Here is a 13,168-nt window from a genome sequence, read left to right on the forward strand (position 1 = left end):
AGGAGGAAAACAAAAGAATAGTCATCTCTTGAGCTGGAGGCATACCTTAGTGGTAGAGCACTTCCCTTGATGTCCTAAGTTCACTCCTTTATATCATACACAAAAGAGGAAAGCAGGGTCTATCTGGCTGGTTGGATGGCAAACCCAGGGACCCTTCTATCACCAGCTGTTGCCATCTCTCTCTCTCTCTCTCTCTCTCTCTCTCTCTCTCTCTCTCTGTTTCTCTCTCTCTCTGTTTCTCTCTGTCTCTCTGTCTCTGACTCTTTCTGTCTCTATCCTCTATCTCTCTGTATTTCTCTTTCTGTTTCTCTGTCTTTCTCTGTGTCTCTGTGTCTCTTTCTCTCTGTCTCTCTTCTGTGTGTGTGTGTGTGTGTGTGTGTGTGTTGCATGAAGGTGAATATTCAAGTGTGTGTGTGTGTGTATAGGTGTGTGCCATAACAGGAGGACACATCTTTGCACCTTATTGCCTAGAGGCAGAACTCTCACTGAGTCAGCTCACTATTTCATAGATTCAGACGTTCACCACTTTAGTTAGGTTGACTAACCAGCGAGCCCCTGGGATCTACCTCTCTTCTGCAATGCTGGCATTTCCAGCATACATAGCGGTGTCAAGTATTTTACATGAATTCCAGGGATTTGAACTCAGGTCCTCATGCTCACAGAGCAAACACTTGTCTACCGAGCCATACACCATCCCTCAAATTCATATCTTAATAAAACATTTAGAATGTCAGTAATGAATAGAGAAAACAATGACAATTATTTATATATGCCAAAACAAAAGAGATAATTACAGATACAATTTTAAGGTATTTCTACAAACACATTATTTTAACGTATCATTATTAGATTTTGTGTTTTACTTTTTTTTTTTTTTTGAGACAGTGTCTCATTGTGCAGCTGTGGATCCTGGAAACACTCCTGCTCCTTGTCCCAGGGACATTCTGATGAGCACTAGGGTGTTAACAGAAGTCCACACAGAAATTGGAAGCCAGATTCCTGAGGTGGCCTGGCCAGCCTCACCGCCTACTTTCTGTTACTTGAACATATCGCTCAATCTCTCTGAGCTCAGTTTCTTCATCTTTAAAATTAAACTAAGGTAACAATAATATCTACCAGGCCTCTTATACACATGGGGTTATACGCTTATACACACTGGCTAATGCAATCACAGCTGTGATTAGCAAGCTCATTATTTCAAAAGAGCATTGCATACATTTTTTTTTCTAAAAACTCAGGCTTTTGGTTTCTCGGAAAGACATGAGTATACAGGCAGGAAAAGATAATTTGGGAAGCCACCCCTCTTCATGCTGACATTTCTGTGAATGCCTGTAAGACTAGCACTCAAGAGCAAACCTGAGTCTCCATGCCAGCCTGGGGCATTGTGACAGCATTGTGAGACTGTCTTGGAAGAAGGAGGCCAGTGGCTGAAGAGATGGCTCACTTACTAGCAAAGTGTTTTCTGAGTGAGCATGAAGACATGCGTTTGGAACTTCACGCCCACATAAATGCCAGGCATAGCAGCATGTGTCTGTGACCCAGCAGCACTGGGCAGCAGGGACAGCGAGATCCCGACAGTCAAGCCCAAGTGCTGAGCTCCAGGTTCAAAGAAACAACCTTTTCTCTGAAAAAAAAAAATGAGGTGGAGAGTAAAAGAAGATGAACACTAGACATCAGCCTCTGACACACACACACACACACACACACACACACACAGAGAGAGAGAGAGAGAGAGAGAGAGAGAGAATAGTGTCAAATGGAAGTAAGAGGATCAGAACTTTAAGGTCTAGCCTGAGATACATGAAACCTGTCTCAAAAATAAACAAACAAACCAAAAAGAATCTGGAGAGTCTGGAGAGATGGCTCAGCAGTAAAGAGAATAGGTTACTCTCCCAGAGGACTCGGGCTCAGTTCTCAACATCTGAATAGCAACTCAAGTATCTGTACCTCTAGTTCCAGCTCTGATGCCCTCCTCTGGCCTCTGAGGCCATTGCATGCACAGAAACACGCAGACAAAACCCCAGACATATAAACTAAAAATTGACAAATCTCAAAACAAAACAAAACAAAACAGAAGACAATTGGGACCATCATCCCTTAATTCTGATAAACAAACTTGAGAAACCCTATACTCTGTATTCTTCACGAGAGCTGATTTTTTATAGTCTTTGATAACTATGTTCACCTTCTGAAGAATCCCTTGCCAATGGCCCCTGACTTTGGTTTAGAACTAACAATAGGCTCTTAGCAACAAACCCTGATTTTTTATAAAAAGAAACTGTCAGAAAAGTATCCTTAGGTGATAGCAATGGGTGGGGCTCTTTCTTCTTTGGCAGCTATTTTGAGGCCATTTGAAAGAAACATGAGAAACAAACACTGGTTTACACTCTCGGGTCTTGATATGACAATCAAATCCAATTGTAGATGTTTTGTCCAGACAAAGTGTAGAGACGAGTGTTGTTATAAGTTTTATAGAATTTATCTTCAGATTGTTCACACCTAGACCTACTGTCTTCATTTCTTTTCATTCATTCACTCGACAGACACGATGGAGGCAACTCTGTGTGCTCTGTAAGACACATCCTTTGGTGTGGAGGCCATTCGAGTCCAGAGAAACCCCATGTTACAGGACAGATGTGTTCCAGGACAAAGGTGATCATGGGGGCCAGACATAAAGGCCCTCAGAGAAGGACACCCTAAAATGAATTGTGAAGGAAGCTTCCCCCCTTCCTCCCCCTCTTCTCTTTTGAGGCAGCCTTTCATGTAGTCCAGGCTCTCCTCCATCTTGCTCTGCTTTGTTGTTTTTGTTTTGTTGTTTTTGTTTTGTTGTTTTTGAGACAGGGTTTCTCTGTATAGCCTTGACTGTCCAGGAACTCCCCCTGTAGCTCAGGCTGGCCTCAAACTCACAGAGATCTGTCTGCCTCCTCCTCCATGTGCTGAGATGAAAGGTGTGCACCACCACTGCCTGGCTTCTGTCTTACTCTGTAATGGAGTGTTCTCTTTACTTTTCTGTTGCTGTGATAAATCACCATGACCAAAGGAAACTTAAAGAATAGAGTTGGGCTTTGTTTTTTGGTTCTCACCCACCCACTTCTGTTTCCAGAGTGATACGGGTCCATGATGGTGGAGCTGAGGCATGGCATCAAGTGACAGCAATGGCAGCAGGAGCTATTAGCCAAGATTGAATTCTACCTCTACCTCCCATGTGCTGGATGGAGTTACAGGTCACCATGCTGGATTTATCTAATGCTGGGTATCATACCCAGAGGGCTATGTATGATAACCAAGGACTCTACCAACTGAGCCACACTGCCTCTTACCATTCTCAACCTTGTAGTAAGTCACAGGCCTTCAGCACCCGGGAGCCTTCCACCCCCCACCCCCGTGCAGAGCTTCTCTGCCAGTTCTCCCCTCCCAGACGACACTTAGCACGTTCCACCATCCATTGCCAGTGGGTTTCCAGGTGTTGAGCAACAACCCTTATTTTAGGTAATGCAGAGCATGGTTCAAGGTAAATCATAATGCTATGCCGATTTGAAGCTTCCTTCAAGGAGAGCTGAAGAAGTTGAGGTCCATCTTCCCTGTCCTCCACATCCCATCTCCACCCCCACTTGTTAGCTGCTACCTGCAACGCCTCCAACTTTGGAACAGAAAAGAGGAAGGTTCAGTAAAAGAGCAAAGATAAACAGGGTGTGGTGGCACAAACATGCAGTTCCAGGGAGCAAGAGGCAGAGGCAGGTGAACTTCAAGTTCTGAGCCAGGATGGCTTACGTAGAGACCCTATCTCCAGAAGCCCAAACCAGAACAAGCTACCAAACAACACCACCACAAGTATATTTCCACTTGGCTCCTTATTTTCACAGTGTCCTTACTTGTCCTCTGTGATGGGGGTTGGGGGAGGAGGCGGTAAGGCCCTGGCTATCCCTCCAAAGCTGACTTCTGGCATCACACAGCCCTGATGCAGGTGACTCACTATCTGGCTGACCTCACCTGGTACCCTCAGTTGCTGCGTCACCAGCACACTCCTTCAGGGATGGCATTGAGCCTTCTATGACTTGACTAAGAGCTTTGCCAAGTTTGTCACTAGTGGCTCTGTTGGGGAGCTTTCAGAGCAGCATGATGGGCTGCCAGTCTCCCCTCTGGCAAGCACCCTAACTCCCTAGGGTTATAAGGTACTGGCCATGCCCTTCCCTCAGTCACAGCACCACTGCCTCCCAGTCCACAGCTCTTCCCTGTCCATTCTCTTTTGTGGCAGGGGTGGGTAGCTAGGCAGCCTGCACAACTGGTTTGTTTCACTCAGCCACTGCTAATGCCATTGTCCCATTCCTCTCTCTAGTATAGAGATACAAGAGTCACCAGTCTCTCTTGGACACAGAAGTTGCTTGAACCAACTGCTCAGGGTCATGTGTCAGGACTTGTCACAGAAAGAGGCTTTGTTGACACCTTTAATGTGGAGACTCATCACTGGTCCTAGTGCTAAGAATAGGTGCCTGTTGAGTGCTCAGCCCGAAATGACACGGCATCTGTATCACCTGATACAGGGAGCCTCTGAAGATGGGGCAGAAAGGACGTAAGAGCTGGAGGTGGGAAGAAGCCTCGGGGAAGACTATCTTCTGGAGTTGACATGACGGCTGCACCCATGACCTCATAGCAGCTGAACACAGGAAAACAACCAGAAGTAGAGGACCTGCATCAGCTGCCCTGGGTGCATAGTCACCAGCCCCAAATTCTGTTTTTAGCATTACAAGCACAGCTGATCTCTGAGGGCTGGCTAGTGATGACCAAGAGCCTTTATGCCAAGAATCTAGGAGGCAGAGCCTTCAAGGAGTACTCATAGAAGGGCAGGGCCTGTGGACAGACAGAAGGTTCATCATGAGTTCCAGACCATCCCAATGTTCATAGCAGACCCTGTCTCAAAAGAAGAAGGAAGAGGGAGGAGGAAAAAAAGATTTTTAAAAGATTTATTTCTTCATTTTATTTTGTGTATATATGTGTTTGTACTTACTTGTTCATGTTATTTCACGTTATTTCATGTTTGTGCACCTGAATGTACATACGTGAGCACAGCTGCCCACAGAGGCCAAAAGAGAGCGTCAAGTGCTCTGGATCTAGAGTTACACACAGTTGTGAACCTCAAATGTGGGTGCTGGGAACATAACCCAGGTTGTCTGAGAAAGCAACAAGTGCGGGTAAGCACTGAGCCATTTGTCCAGCCCCCAGAGAAGAACTACTTTGTAGACGAAATAAGACTCTTGCTCAGCAAGGTGGTGGTGCCTTTAATCCCAGCACTCAGGAAGCAGAGGCAGGGGGATCTCTGAACTGGAGGCCAGCCTGGCCTCCAACATAGTTCCAGGATAGCCAGGGCTACACAGAGAAACCCTCTCTTGAAAAGCAAAAATAAAAGCAAAAAAAAAAAAAACCCACAAAAAACAACAACAAAAGACTTTACTTCTAAAATGAATTTTGGGTTTTGGGGGACAGGTTTATTTTTGAAACCGGGTGTCACTATGCCCTGCCTGTACTGGAACTTGTTGTATAGACCAGGCTGCTGGCTTCCCACAAATTTACAGAGATCCTCCTGCCTCTGCCTCCTGAGTGCTGGAATTAGAGGCACGAGATACTACACTGGTACTAATTTTGAATTTTTATTTATTTCATGAATTTTATTTAATTCATGAATTTTGGAGCAAATGCATGAAAACTTCAGTAATATTGAAGACTTACATGATTTAATTCTCATACAATTTCATATATACAATGTTCTTTGGTCACATTCCTCCATTTCCACATTCCATTTCCCTCTCTCATCCCCCCACCCCACTGAAACCTTCTTCCCAGAAAATACCTCTCCTACTCAAACTGTTTTGTTTCTGTGCCCACTGCACTTAATGGAGGCTACCTGCAGGAGAATGGCTGTGGAGTTATTTACTGAAGCAAGGCCAACTTACCATTGACTGTGCCCTGAGAGCTATGACTCCCTCCTCCCCAGCAGCCATTAACTACCTGTAACTCCTCAGAGAGGGCCGGATCCCACCCTACCTATGATGAGGTCATAGGTGCAGCTGTATGTCACCTCCAGAAGATAGTGTTTCCTGAGACTTCTTCCCACCTCCAGCTCTTACATCCTTTCTGCCTGTTCCTCAGGGGCTCCCTGAGCCTTGGAGAGGTGATATAAATGTCTTGAGCATTCAACAACTGTGCATTCTCAGCACTAAGACAAATGATGAGTCTCTGCATTAATCTTTACCTGCTGCAAAAAATAAAAAACAACAAACAAACCCAAAACAAACCCCTGCTCAAAGCTGATGGCTGCACTAATCTCTGAATCCCTGTACTTAGGACAGAGGCAGGCAGATCTCTGTAAATTTGAGGGTCAGCCTGGTCTACAGGGTGAGTTCCAGGACAGTCAGGCTAAACAGTGAAACCTTGTCTTAAAAACCAGAACACCCTGCCAGGCAGTGGTGGCGCATGCCTGTAATCCCAGCACTCTGGGAGGCAGAGGCAGGCAGCTTTCTGAGTTCGAGGCCAGCCTGGTCTACAGAGTGAGTTCCAGGACAGCCAGGGCTATACGGAGAAACCCTGTCTTGAAAAAACCAAATCCAAAAAAAAAAAAAAAAAAAACCCTCCAAAAAAATCAGAATACCCCTCCTTCACTCCCCCCCCTCAAAGACATTATAACAACATACCTTTTTAGCAAAACAACAATAGCAGTTTCCTCCCTAGGACCTCCCTTGCCATGGGCTTTTGACTAGGTTCACCATACCGAACATGAATTTCTCTCTTTTTGGTGGGGGAGAATAGCGTGAGTCAGAACCTATAGCTCAGGTTAGCCTCAGATTCCCTATACAACCTTGAGCTTCTGATTGCACTACCTGTACCTCTTTTTGTTTGTTTTTTGTTTTTTGTTTTTGTTTTTGTTTTTGTTTTTTTGGTTTTGGTTTTTTCGAGACAGGGTTTCTCTGTATAGCCGTGGCTGTCCTGGAACTCACTCTGTAGACCAGGCTGGCCTTGAACTCAGAAATTCACCTGCCTCTGCCTCCCAGAGTGCTGGGATTACAGGCGTGTGCCACCACTGCCCGGTTACCTGTACCTCTTAAGTGCTAGAATTATAGGCCTGCCCCACCATAGCAGGTAACATCAACTTAAACTTTAAGGCTAAGTTAGATTTACCATATAGACGAAGCAGAACATTTTCTTTATCTCCATGACTTTTTTGTTGTTTTTATGATAGGCTTTCTGTAGTCCAAGTTGGCTGTAGGGGATTTTGGGGGGGTTGGTTTTGGTTTTATTTCTGTTTTTTAAACAAAAGACTTAATATATGTGAGTACTCTGTCACTCTCTTCAGACACCCCAGAAGAGGGCATCTGATTCCATTACAGATGGTTGTGAGCCACCGTGTGGTTGCTGGGAATTGAACTCAGGACCTCTGGAAAAGCAGCCAGTGCTCTTAACCACTGAGCCATCTCTCCAGCCCCTTGGGTTTTACTTTTTGAGACAGAGTTTTACTATGTTGGTCTTGAACTCAATATGCAATTGACCTTGAACTCACAGAGATCTTCCTTCCTCTGCCTCCCTAGTCCATAGACCACCACACCCACCACACCAGATAGGGTTTCTTGTATAGCTGAATAGCTTGGGCTCTCCTGGAACTCTCTTTGTAGACCAGGCTGGCCTTGAACCCAGAGATTTGCCTGCCTCTACCTCCAGAATGCTGAAATTAAAGGCATACACCATCACCATCCGGTTCTATTTGTTTATTTATTTGTTTGTTTGTTTGTTTGTTTGTTTAAATTATGTGTCTCTAAATGTACCTTTGTATATGTGGCTGCAGTACCCATAGAGACCAGTAGATGGCAGTGTACCCCCTGGATTTGCCGTTTCAGGAGTTTGAGGGCCACCTGCTGTAGAGCTGGGAATCAAACATCTTTAAGAGTAGTATATGGTCTTAACTGCTGAGCTATTTCTCAAGCCCTTGTTTATATTTTTTAAACATTATCTTGTCAGATCTTGTATCTCAGACCGGCCTTAGACACAGTGTTTCTCCTGTCTCAACTTCTTGGGATTACAAATGTGAGCCACGATGTACAGAAAAAACAAGTTTGACTTTCATCTTATGTGGCAGTTTTCTGGCCTGAATGAAGACCTCTTTCACCTCTTGGGATCTGTATTTGTGTGGCTATGGGTGTTTTGCTTGCATGTGAGTGCACCAGATGTGTGCACTGCCTTGGGATGCCCGAATCAGGAGTCTGATCACCTGAAACTGAATTCATAGACGGTTGAGGGTTACCAAGTGGGTGGTGAGAATCGAACCCTGATCCTCTAAACGTGCAGCCAATGAGTGCTCTTAACTGCTGAGCCATCTCTCCAGCCTTCTTCTTCCATCTCTTGTCCCTCTTGCCCCATGGAGTTCATTACTATCTCTCCCAGGAACCAAGACCTGCTTTCCAGTGCAGCGCTTTAAAAGCTAAAAGTTGGCAAGAAAAGAAAGGTCCTATATGTGTGTACATAAAAATTTCTTCCTATTTTGTTAATTATTGTGCATGCTGGTGCTTATAGTGCCAGAAGAGGGCGACAGATCCCCTGGAGCTAGAGTTACCAGTATGGATGCCGAGAGCCAGAGGCGACGCAGGTCATTATGCAAATTCCATGAGGAAAAAGAAAAGAAAAGAAAAGAAGGTAGGTCTGGGGTTGAGAGTGCCTACAATCATTCGGACATGGAGCGTGTCGGTCATGAACCATTCTGGAGTGCTGCTCTCCTTGTTCCAGAAAGTCACTGGGGTACAAAGCTGTTATTGTTTTTAAAGATGGGATCTCACTGTGTAGCTGTCCTAGAACTCTCTATGTAAACTGAGCTGGCCTCAAACTGACAGAGATCCGCCCGCCTCTGCCTCTGTACCACTATCTCCCTGGTATTTAAAGCCCCACCTTCCTGAAGTAGCAACATGAAGCCTGGTTCTTTAGCTAACTGTTTCATCACTGGGACACATGGATCCACACATGCTGGTACTGGAAGGAGTCCCCATTCCACAATGGACTGACTGCAGCTTAGAAAGACCAAAAAAGAAAATCATAATGTGGAAATCAGAGTCCTTGACCGTTCTGAAAATCACGAAGAGTTGAAGGTCCCTTGGCCGCGAGATGACCTGTGTGATTCCCATTGGTAGAGGAGCCTTGCCATGCCCATGAGGGTACCAAGGTCAGGATGCAGGAAGCAATGGCTGCCGAGAGAGCGGCTCTGCCAAGTCACGTGATGGTGCAAGCCACACCCCCTCACAGTCCTAGGGCACTCAACTGGAGCTTTCTGGAGTAAGCTTTTCCAGAGGCAAAGGAAGAAGGAGTCACTAGTAACTGGCCCAGTTCAGAGGATGTAGGATGCTGGGGGAACTTGTGATGGCTGTCCCTACCAGACACCCAATAAGGTCCCTGCACTTTTTAGAAGGCAAGAAAATGCGTGACAGGAGACACATGACTGCTTTGGGGAAGGTCATTGCCTGTTTGTCTCTCTCTCCAGCCCTGAGGTTACACATTTATTTTAGCATGCCTGGCTTTTCCACATAGATTTGGATGGCTCTAACTCAACTCCTTGTATTTTCACAGCAAGCATTTGACTGAATGAGCCAAAGGATTTTTGTTTTTCAAATGCAAAATTTAGAAGTGTAATTTTTTTTTTTTTACCATTTGAGTTGCATCTCTAAGGGGAGGGTTACATGTGGCTGGGGGTGGGGTTGTGGAAGGGAGAGATATATATTCTTTCTTTTAGCATATTTAAACATTTTCTTTGAAAGAAGGCAATCTTCATGATGCTGGAGCCTGGACAGAGAGTCTGCTAGTAGGAGGCGAGATTAGGACCGTTTAGAACAACCTATCCCTCCCCATCCCCTCCCACCCCCCATCCCCTCCCACCCCCAGTCCCCTTCCCCCCACCCCTCCTATCCCCCCACAAGCCAGGGGCGTGTACACTCAGCCGTCTGTATGGCGTGCACTCCTTGCTGGAGCAGAGCAAGCAGCAGTCTGTCCTTCAGAGAGGGAACATATGGGTGTCAAACAGCAGACATGCCTTTAGTGACAGACATTTGCTGATGAATATGCAAGTGTCCGGAAGAGAAGCTGCAGAAGCAGGGCCATGATGGGTAAGAAACCTTGGAAATATTTTCTATACCAATTACCAGGTGGCATTTGGGTCTCCAGAGACGCTGAAGCTAAAGGAATATGGCTCTGCTTACGGAAGAGCCTGTGTTAGCTGGCTGTGGTGTTGATGGCCTCCTTCCCTGAGATGGAAGGAACAGAAAGAACTAATGAGATACCCACAGACCTCACAGTCAGGCAGCTCTGAATGCTTCCGGGCTGACTCACTTCCTCCGGTGTGGCTTGGGACGACAGGACCCCACTTTTGTCACCATGCAGCAAGCATAATAACACCTGTGGGTTGCCTGAAATATGCCCACAGAGAGTCTGGTAGACACTGGGTGTGCCGAGTGTGGCAGAGCCTATGGTCACCCAGGCCTGGATTCTTGCCACTAGCCTGACCTGTTGTGAGGGCTGAGATATTGGCTCTCTGCCAGGCTGTGCTTTCTAAACAGAATGGCAAGTCATACGGGCTGAATGAAAAGCCTGTTGTCATCAGTCCTTGGACTCTCTCAGCTCTCATCCCCCTATGTAGGACAGAGGCAGCAATGGAGGCACTCAGAGGCCCCTTGCCCTCTCACTCTGTCACGCCCTTAAATCACTATGAAGACAGACTGGCCATCTCAACTTCGCTGGCTCACCAAGATCCCCCAGTGAGCACTAAAATAATACCAGGGGCCCAGCTTGCCTGGACCAATCAGATCAAGAGTTCTAGAGAAGGAGACTTCGTAGAGGCATTGACTGAAACTCTCCAGGGTTTTATGAAGACAGGCTGGGTGAAGAACGCTTCTCGCGCAGTGCTGGCACCACACTTATCATCAGGCTTGCTTAGCCAGCTTTCTAACTTCCAGGCCTGGATTCACAGGACCTCATCTCAGCACAACAGGAAACGAACAAAAACACTCATATGCGTGACCTGAGTTCCAGGACAGCCAGGGCTACAATGAGAAACCCTGTCTCGGAAAACCAAATCCAAAACAAAAACAAAAACAAAACAAAAAACAAACAAAAAAAGGTAAAGGAAAGAAAGAAAAAATGGGGGACTAGACAGATGGCTCAATGGCGAAGAGCTCCTGAGTCTGAGTCCCAGTACCTGTGATAGGCAGGTCACAACTACCTGTAACTCCAGCTCCAGAGGACCAGATGCCTTCTCTGGCCTTTATGAGTACCTGTACACATGTGGAATACACTCAGAAAGATATACATAAATAAAAATAGGGGATAGAGAAATGGTTTCTTAGTCACTGTTCTATTGCTGTGAAGAGACATAATGACTAAAAAAAAAAAAACTTATAAAAGAAAGCATTTAGTGTGGGCTTTCCTGTAGTTTCAGAGATTAATCCATTATCATCATGATGGGGAGCACGGAGGCAGACATGATGTTGGAGATGTAGCTGAGAGAAAGAATGGACCTGGTATAGGCTTTGAAACCTCAAAAAAGGTGACATCCTCCAACAAGGCCACCTCTTCCTAGGCTTTTTAATCATTTCAAATATTGTCATTTCTTGTGACTAGGTATTCAAATATATGATCCTATGGGGGCCATTCAAATGACCTCAGATGGCTCAGTGGTTAGGAGCACTGGCTGCTCTTCCAGAGAAGGCAGGTTCAATTTCAAGTACTCACATGAAAGCTCACAGCTATTTGTATGCAGCCCCAGGGAATCTGATACCATCTTCTGATTTTTGAGGACATGAGGCATGCACATGGTAAACAGACATGTATACAAGCAAAACACCCATACAAATAATATTAAATAACAACAACACATCACCAACCGGGGCTGAAGCGATGGCTCAGTAATTAAGAGCACTGGCTGTTCCTCCAGAGGACCCAGGTTCAATTCCCAGCACCCACATGGCAGCTCACAACTGTCTACAATTCCAGTTCAGGGGATCTGACCCTCTCACACATAAACATATGTAAAACATCATTGCACACAAAATAAGACAAATAAATTATATAAATAAATACATAAAAATATATATAAATAATAAATTAAACAAATAACAATTTGGGGGCTGGAGAAACAGCTCAGTGTTTAAGAATACTGGCTGCTCTTCCAGAGAACCCAAGTTTGAGGCTCCACATCCACATGGCAGGTTACAACCAGCTACAACTCCAGGCCGGAATCTGACACCCTATTCTAATCTGTGAGGGCACTGAATATACGTAGTGAAGACAAAAACACCCCTACACTTATAAGTAAAAATAAATAAATAAATTTATAATAATAGACAATTTAAAAATAAATAATTTTAAAACTAGGGGTAGGTTTATAGAAAATTGACTTCTTCCATCTGACAGAACTGCTACAAAAAAGGGCGCAGCCCATTGTGGGTGGTGCTAATCTAGCAAGTACTCCTGGATGGTATAAGACAGCAGGCTGAACAAGCCATGGAGAGCAAGCCGGTAAGCAGCATTCTTCCATTGCCAACTGCTTCTGTTCCTTCTTTCAGTTTCCTGCCCTGACTTCCTTTGATGATGGACTGTGATGTGGAACAGAATCTGAAATAAACCCTTTCTTCCCTCCACCCCCCCACCCCCCAAGCTGCTTCTGGTCGTGATGTTTTGTCACAGTAACCCTTGCTAAGTTTCGGGTAATGGCCAATAAAGGATAGGGAGGGGAATTCTCAGGCACGGTGTACTTACTTCTTTTATGGTTTATTTATTTTTATGTTTATGAGTGTTTTGCATATGCATATGTATGTGCACCACATGTGTGCCTAGTGCTCAGGGAGGTCAGATGAGGACATCAGTTGGTTATGAATCACCAGGTGAGTGTTGGGATTCTCTCGACGAACAAGCGCTCTTTACTGCTGAACTCTTCTCTCCACTCCTGTGTTCTGTTTCTCCATCTTTGGGCCAGTTACCTAGCCGAGGTGACTGGGAAGATTCAGTAGGTTCATGATTCCTGTCCTTTCCTGTGCTCACTATACCTCGATTAAAAACGTACCTGAACAAAAGAGAAGGACAAGAAAGGAGGAGAGCAGGAAGGGGTGGGGGAATAAAGGGGGATAAGACACTGCCTCCCCTGGAGCAG

This window comes from Apodemus sylvaticus, chromosome 1 (assembly GCF_947179515.1).
Source record: "Apodemus sylvaticus chromosome 1, mApoSyl1.1, whole genome shotgun sequence".
Lineage (NCBI taxonomy): Eukaryota > Metazoa > Chordata > Mammalia > Rodentia > Muridae > Apodemus > Apodemus sylvaticus.